This window comes from Triticum urartu, chromosome 6, assembly GCF_003073215.2.
Source record: "Triticum urartu cultivar G1812 chromosome 6, Tu2.1, whole genome shotgun sequence".
NCBI classification, from domain to species: domain Eukaryota; kingdom Viridiplantae; phylum Streptophyta; class Magnoliopsida; order Poales; family Poaceae; genus Triticum; species Triticum urartu.
In genome coordinates, this window is record NC_053027.1 from 307,894,150 (window position 1) to 307,901,026 (window position 6,877).

Consider the following 6,877-nt stretch of genomic DNA (forward strand, 5'->3'; position numbering starts at 1 on the left):
GGACCCATTCCATCCTCACATCCATCAGCCCACCGAGCTCAAGAACACCTCTCCTCCTGAGGCTGTTCATCCACTATATTAGTTCATCCTTAGCCTTCAAGGCAATCCACCACCACACTTGAGTAGGGTATTACACCACAAGGTGGCCCGAACCAGTATAAACCTCTGTGTCTCGTGTTCTTTGGGTTCGTCGAGCTAGGCCATGGAATCGTCGAGCAAGCAAGCTAGGGGGAGAGTACTTCATGCGCACCCCAGAGTTCGAACCTCACAAGGGTTTGCCGGAACCCGTAATCTGACAGTTGGTTTCTGGCCTTCTCATGTGATCACCTCAGGAGATTCATTCGGCGCAGGTTACCTAACTATCTCGCAGGGCCATCACAACTATCATGAACCAATTTCAGGCGCAACCCGCCTTGAGGTAGGGCCTCGTGAGTCCCGCGCTGGCTCACAAGTGCCCAGACACACCTTGTCTAGCCCTGCCGTGCAAGCCACGTGTCAGGGCGGGGGCCTACATGCCCCGGGGGCTCCACTCAAAGGGAGCCCTCACCCACGCGACAGTGGAAGCACCATGCTCCGTGCTGGTAGTCGACATGGTCGAGGAGCGGCTATGCCCGTGCAAGTGCGGAAGTGCCATGCTCAGCGGTGGTGATAAAGAACTAAGGGCAGCCCCATGTCCGCATCAACCTCAGGGAGACCCCAGGCACAGTGTCTACCCTCGTAGCAACAATTTTCCCTCGGGAGAGTAGCGCGAAGGGGCTGGGCACGGGGGCTACGCTCAGGTCACGCCTAGCGTACACCACCCTGCCAGTGCCAGGTCCCTCAGACCTGGTCGTCGCGTGCCCCTCCTGAGCGGGACCTCGAGGAGAAACGGTATGGAGGTCTATCTGTATGTCAAGTGGGACTCCTGAGCATCGTGAATCAGGAGCCTAACTGGCCATGTAGCCCCTCAGCCCTTGGTCTCGTCCTTGTGATCTAGACGACCAACGGCCGCTGAGGTACATGCAGGGTCGGGCCCTGCCGACGTAGAAAGTTGAGGCCTACTCTCGCATATCCTTCCCGCGGGCCGTTTGTGCGTCAAGGGGGACTCTTGAGCAACGCGACTCAGGAGCCTAACTGGTCACGTAGCACCTCACCCCTTGGACACGTCCTGGTGATCCCGACGACCCAACGGCGGCTGAGGTATGTGTGGGGTCGGGCCCTGCCGACGTAGAACATCAAGCAAGTAGGAAGGAAATCGCAAAATCCTAGCAAATTATTACATAAAACGCCGTCTCTTAAAAGCACGAACACATAAAGTTTTACCACCTCCACAATGCACGGTGCATGTTGCCGGAAATGAAAATGGAGGGTAGCACTCCCTCTGAACCCCCGCTTCAGCCTTGGGCGCTGCCTCTGCCCGCGAGGAGTGCTCCGTCATCGACAACATCACCATCACCTGCACCATCAGTTGTGGCTGTAGGTTTAGCGGTGCCGTCAATCGAGGGCGCAGGGTCGATGGCGAGGAACTTCCACAGCAGAGCGTCCACTTGGTCCTTCATGGCCTCGGCGGCGGCGGCACTGTGTACCTCGTCCACAGGCTCCAGCAGGGCTCCGAAGTCGGTGCTGGGGTCACAAAGATGGAGGTGGTTGAAGATGTGCATCATAGCTGAAGCGGAGAGCGCGTGGGCTTTCCCCTCCACCATGGGGCTGACTCCGTCAGCAACACCCTCAAGCGCCTCGACAAGATGGGGGAGCAGCTCGGTGGGGCCTTCCTCAGCAGACACCAGCGGCTTCTTCAACCCCCTCCCGTAGAGATCGCGCAGCGCCTTGCGAGACCTCTCCTCAAGGGAATTGAAGGCGGCATGATCACTGGCATGGATTTTTGCCTTGGCCTCCAGCCGGACCTTCTCCTCCTCCACCTCCCTCTATAGCTCCTCCAGGCGATCGCGCTCTGCGGCCTGCTCCTGCGCTGATTGCTCTAGCTCGGTGTCACGGCCAGTGACCGCGTCTTCTCAAGCCTTCAGCTTCTCCTCCCGCGCCTCACGCTGACGAGCCTCGGTGGCACACTCGTTGCGCAGGGTCTCAAGCTCGGCCTCTACCACCCGACAGCGCTCCTTGGCAGCCTTAGCATCCTCCAACGCCATGTCGCGGGAGGTCGCGGCCAGGCTGGCAACCTACTTACCTTCTCCAGAGGCCGCGAAGGCGTGGCTCCATGCTGCCCTGACGGATGCGTCAGATTGCAGCCACCCCGAGATCAGCTCCAGGCGACCAGACGCCAGGCGATGATCTGCGCCTTGAAGATCATCACAAAGTTGGGTCAGCGTAGAGAAAGCCTCCTCCAGAGTAACAGGCGAAACAGAAGGTGGCGCCGATGTCGGGATCGGCAAGTTAGCAAAGGTAGCGGGGGCCAGGGGCTCCGAGGCCTTTGGGACCTCAGCAGGCGAACTGAGGGCAAGCACCTCCAGAGCCGGCCTGGCTACGGAGACCGCCTCCTCCTGAGGCTACCCCCTAGATCTCACGAGGACAACACTGCCGCAGGAGCATGAGGGTCACCACTGCCCGTCTATGCGGGAGGCGGTGTGACCATGGCGGGCTGCTGAGCTGCGAGGACCATAGCCGTCTCCTTCTTCTTCTTCACCACCGGCGCAGGCCTAGCCATTCCAAAGGGGGGCATCAAGATACTACAACAAGAGCAAAGGAGGAAGATCAGGGCAGAGCACTTACTGATCCACGGAGGGTTAGTCTCTCGTCCTCTTCAGAAGCACCATGCCCTTGGTCTTCGCAGGCTGGGTCACGAGCTCACGAGCCCCAGGTGCAGACAAAGCCATGGCGCCCGGGCCTGCGTCAGCGCCGGCCGGCGGCAAGTCGGAGGTGCCACCTCGAAAAATCAACGCCGACCGGCTCTTCTTCGGGACCCCCGGCACCAGATTCTTCGGAGGGGTACCCCTAGATCTTGTGGTGACCCCGGCGTGGTGCACGGTCTCCCAAGCAGGGTGCCCGCCAACGTCGCCATCATCGTCAGAAAGAACAAGGAGGGGGCCCGGTTGGCGTGGGGGGAGACCTCCCTTGTGCCTTCCACAGTCTCCTTCGAGTTCGACCCCCCTCCTCGTCGGACTCGCTGGAAGCCGCCACCATCACGGAGCCCGGAGGACCAATGAGCGCCGGGGCATGAGCCCACGCTCATTGAAGACCGGTATAGCAATGGAGATCTTTGCCCCATCAGGGCGATGGTACAGCGGCAGATGTGTGTCTGGCAGGCAGCCCTGGTCCTTCCCGACCTGGAGGCGCATGACCTAGTTCAACTCCTCCTCGGGCAGATCGTCCGGCCACAAGCAGAGTACACCACCCTCGCCCGAGAGCTCCCATAAGGGGTGCGAGTGTGCCTAGTGCAGAGCCAGGCGCTGCGTCAGGAATTTCCTGACGATCATAGCCCCTGTCAGAGTCTCCGCCTTTAGGTCGTTAGGCCTCAGGTCAGCCACCATCCTCTCCATCGACTGCTCCACCCGGGGGTCATTAAGCTTCTCATGATCCCATCCCTCGTGAGGCATTGGCATCCCGTTTGGCAGCGCCAGCCGAGGGCAAGAACGTGAGGCACCCATGAGGACCCACTTGTTCCTGAAATCTTCTACCTTCTTCCTGACTCGTGAGATTGCTTTGCTGCCATTGGCCGCCACAAAGTTGGAACATCCTGACCACGGGCCTTCCTTCATCCGGAGGTAGAAGAAATGGAGGAGCAGCGCCACAAATGGCATCACCCCCATGAACGCCTCACAGTAGAAGGCAAAGATCGACAGAAGAAGGACAGAGTTGGGATGAAGATGAAGGGTGTGGAGATTGTAATGGCGAAGGACGGCGTAGAAGAAGCCGGATAAGGTGGGGACCAACCCCGCAAAGACGCTATGTGAGAAGAAAGGATAGAAGGCGCCGCCCAGGGTTTCCGGCTTGGCGGAGCCGGCCCGGAGCACTGTCTCCACCCCCCTTGTTACTACCATCCGCCGTCACTAGGAGCGTGATGGCGTGGTTCTTCTCCGTGATGGTGGGCACGCTCTGGGCGGCCTTGAACCAGGAAGGCGAGCGCGCGACCTTCGCCTTGTTGGTGGCCATCAGCTACAGGCTTGGGGGAGAGTTTCTGCAGATATGGGGCTCTCTGGGCAAGCAGGAGAAGGGGATCTAGAGCAGGACGAAAGGAAGGCAATGAAAGCTCTGCAGCAAGCACTAACCCTTTTCGCAACCAGGAACGGTGGCTGAGGCAGCATGCGGGAGCGGAGACGCCCACGTCCCATCAATCACCATGTGTCGATCAAGGCTGTAGGCGGTTGGGCCCGCGATGCTCCGCACTTGCCCTTTGGCTTCGCCTCAGAGCCAAGCTCGAGCGCACCTTGGGCCCGGGGGCTACTGTCGACGTCCTAGGAACGGGGGTACCCAGAGTTGCCTACCTGCGGCCCACGGCGTGGCTCCATCAGCGGCCCGGTATGGCCCAGTTGCAGCAACAAAGACTCAAGACCCTCGCGAGGGGCCAAACCTCGTGAGGCGGACGACACCAAGACCTCCATGGGGGGCGGCCTCACTAGGTTGCCTCCCGAGGAGCGGAGATATCAAGGCAAGGTGCACCTCGCGAGGTTCACATGACGTGAGCCATGACGACCAAGGCCAGGCGGGCGCCAGCGGGCGCAGCGCACCAGTTTCCCCTTTGGTGCCAAGGGGGCAAGCGTAGGCACGGAGTCCCGAGGAATCAGGCAAAGGTTTCCATATTAGGTGCAACAAGACCAAGACCGCCAGGACGATAGGACGGAGGTCATCGCGGAGCCCACTACAGCATCACCACCAGAGCCTTTGCACGCGTACACTACTTTTGTCAGGATAACTTATACTAGTTGTCTCCCTTTGAATTTTGGTAGTTGTGCGATTCCTTCCCACCTACATTTGGGGAGAGGACCAAGGCCAGTATAAATAGGACTTAGCCACCACCAGAGAGAGGGATCTGATCATTCAGACCATCCTCATAGCCACCAGCTCATCAAGCTCAAGAACACCTCACCTCCTGAGGCTGTTCACCCATTGTACCAGTTCATCCTCAGCCCCTCAAGGCAATCCACCACAAAGTTGGAGTAGCGTATTACACCGCGTCATGGCCTGAACCAGGATAAACTGATGTGTCTCTTGTCCCTTGGGTTCGTCGAGTTAAGCTGTGGGATCGTTGGGCCGGCAGGTTAGGGAGATGGAGTTCTTCGTATGCACCCCAGTGTTCGAACCTCTTAGGGTCCGCGGAGCCGGAAATCTGACAGGAAGCCCTTAATAACGTGGCAATGCACCAGCAAGTGAACTAAGATGAAGATGATCAAGTATTTTGTGACAAAGATTCGAGCCTCGCTCTAGTTGTCTCCAAGGTCTTGACACTTCAACATAAATAAGACGAAGACCAAAGATGTCATATCTTCCACACCAAAGCGGGCATCAATGGAAGGTCCGTGAAGGTCATCATCGACGGATGAAGTTGCCATAACTTGGCAAGCGAAGAACGATTCTCCAAGTTCCAATTGGTCAAGATGAATCATCCTCGCCCCTACATGGTCCAATGGTTAAGCGACTCTGGCACTATTCAAGTGGATCACATGGTGCAAGTTCTGTTCAAGATAGGAGCATACAAAGACAGTTTGGAGTGTGATGTCGTTCCGATGTCCGTCTGCCATCTCCTTCTTGGACGACCATGGCAATTTGACCGAGGCATCATCCACAATGGACGAACCAATCACTAAAGCTTCAAGATGAAGGGAAAGGAGTATGTGCTACGACCTATGTCTCCAAGCCAAGTGATCACCGACAAGCAAGCTACCAAACATCATGGAGAAAATAGTGAGAGAGCGAGCCACCCAAAAGGGAGTGAGAGCCACAAGCCCAAAATGAGTGCCTCCACGGTGAATGACAAGAAGAACCTAGTGCTATTTGCCACAAAAAGTGAGCTGAGAGAAGTGTGTGAGAACCCATCAAGTGTTATGCACTATGTCCTTTTGTGCAAGGACGAGGCACCGAAAACTAACACCTCTCACAATCTACCTTTAGTGTTATCTTCTCTATTGCAGGAATTCCAAGATGTTTTCCCTGAAGAGCAACCTCCGGGTCTACCTCCTCTTCGAGGCATCGAACACCGTATCGATCTCATCATCAGAGCACATGTTCCTAACAAGGCTCCCTACCGCATCAACCCCGAGGAAACCAAGGAGATCCAATGGCAAGTACAACAACTCATCGACAACAGCCATGTACGTGAAAGCTTGAGCCCTTGTGCCGTCCAGTTAATCCTTGTTCCCAAGAAAGGTGGTACATATCGCATGTGTTCCGATTGTCGTCCTATCAATGCTATCACTGTTAGATATCACTACTCCATTCCACGCTTAGACGACATGCTAGATGAGCTTTGCGGAGCAACAATTTTCTCTAAGATTGACCTTAAAAGTGGCTACTATCAAATACGCATCCAAGAACGTGATGAATGGGAAACCTCTTTCAAAACCAAGTTTGGCTTCTGAAAGGTTGGTCATGCCAATGGGCCTATCCAAAGCACTCGGTACTTTCATCCAAGTCATGCATTTTGTTCTTAGGCCCTAAATCGATGTATTTGTTGTGGTCTATTTTGACGATATTCTTGTCTTTAGCAAATCTCTCAAGGATCACGTAACCCATCTTAGAACCGTGTTGCAAACTCTTAGAAAAGAGTGCATTTATGCTAATATGGACAAATGCCTTTTCGGTGTTGATAAGCTTGTTTTCTTAGGTTTCGTTGTGTCTTCTAAGGGTGTTTATGTAGATGAATCCAAGATCAATGCTATTAAAGTTTGGCCACAACCAACCAATTTGCAACAAGTGTGAAGTTTTCTTGGTTTAGTTGGTTTCTGTCATA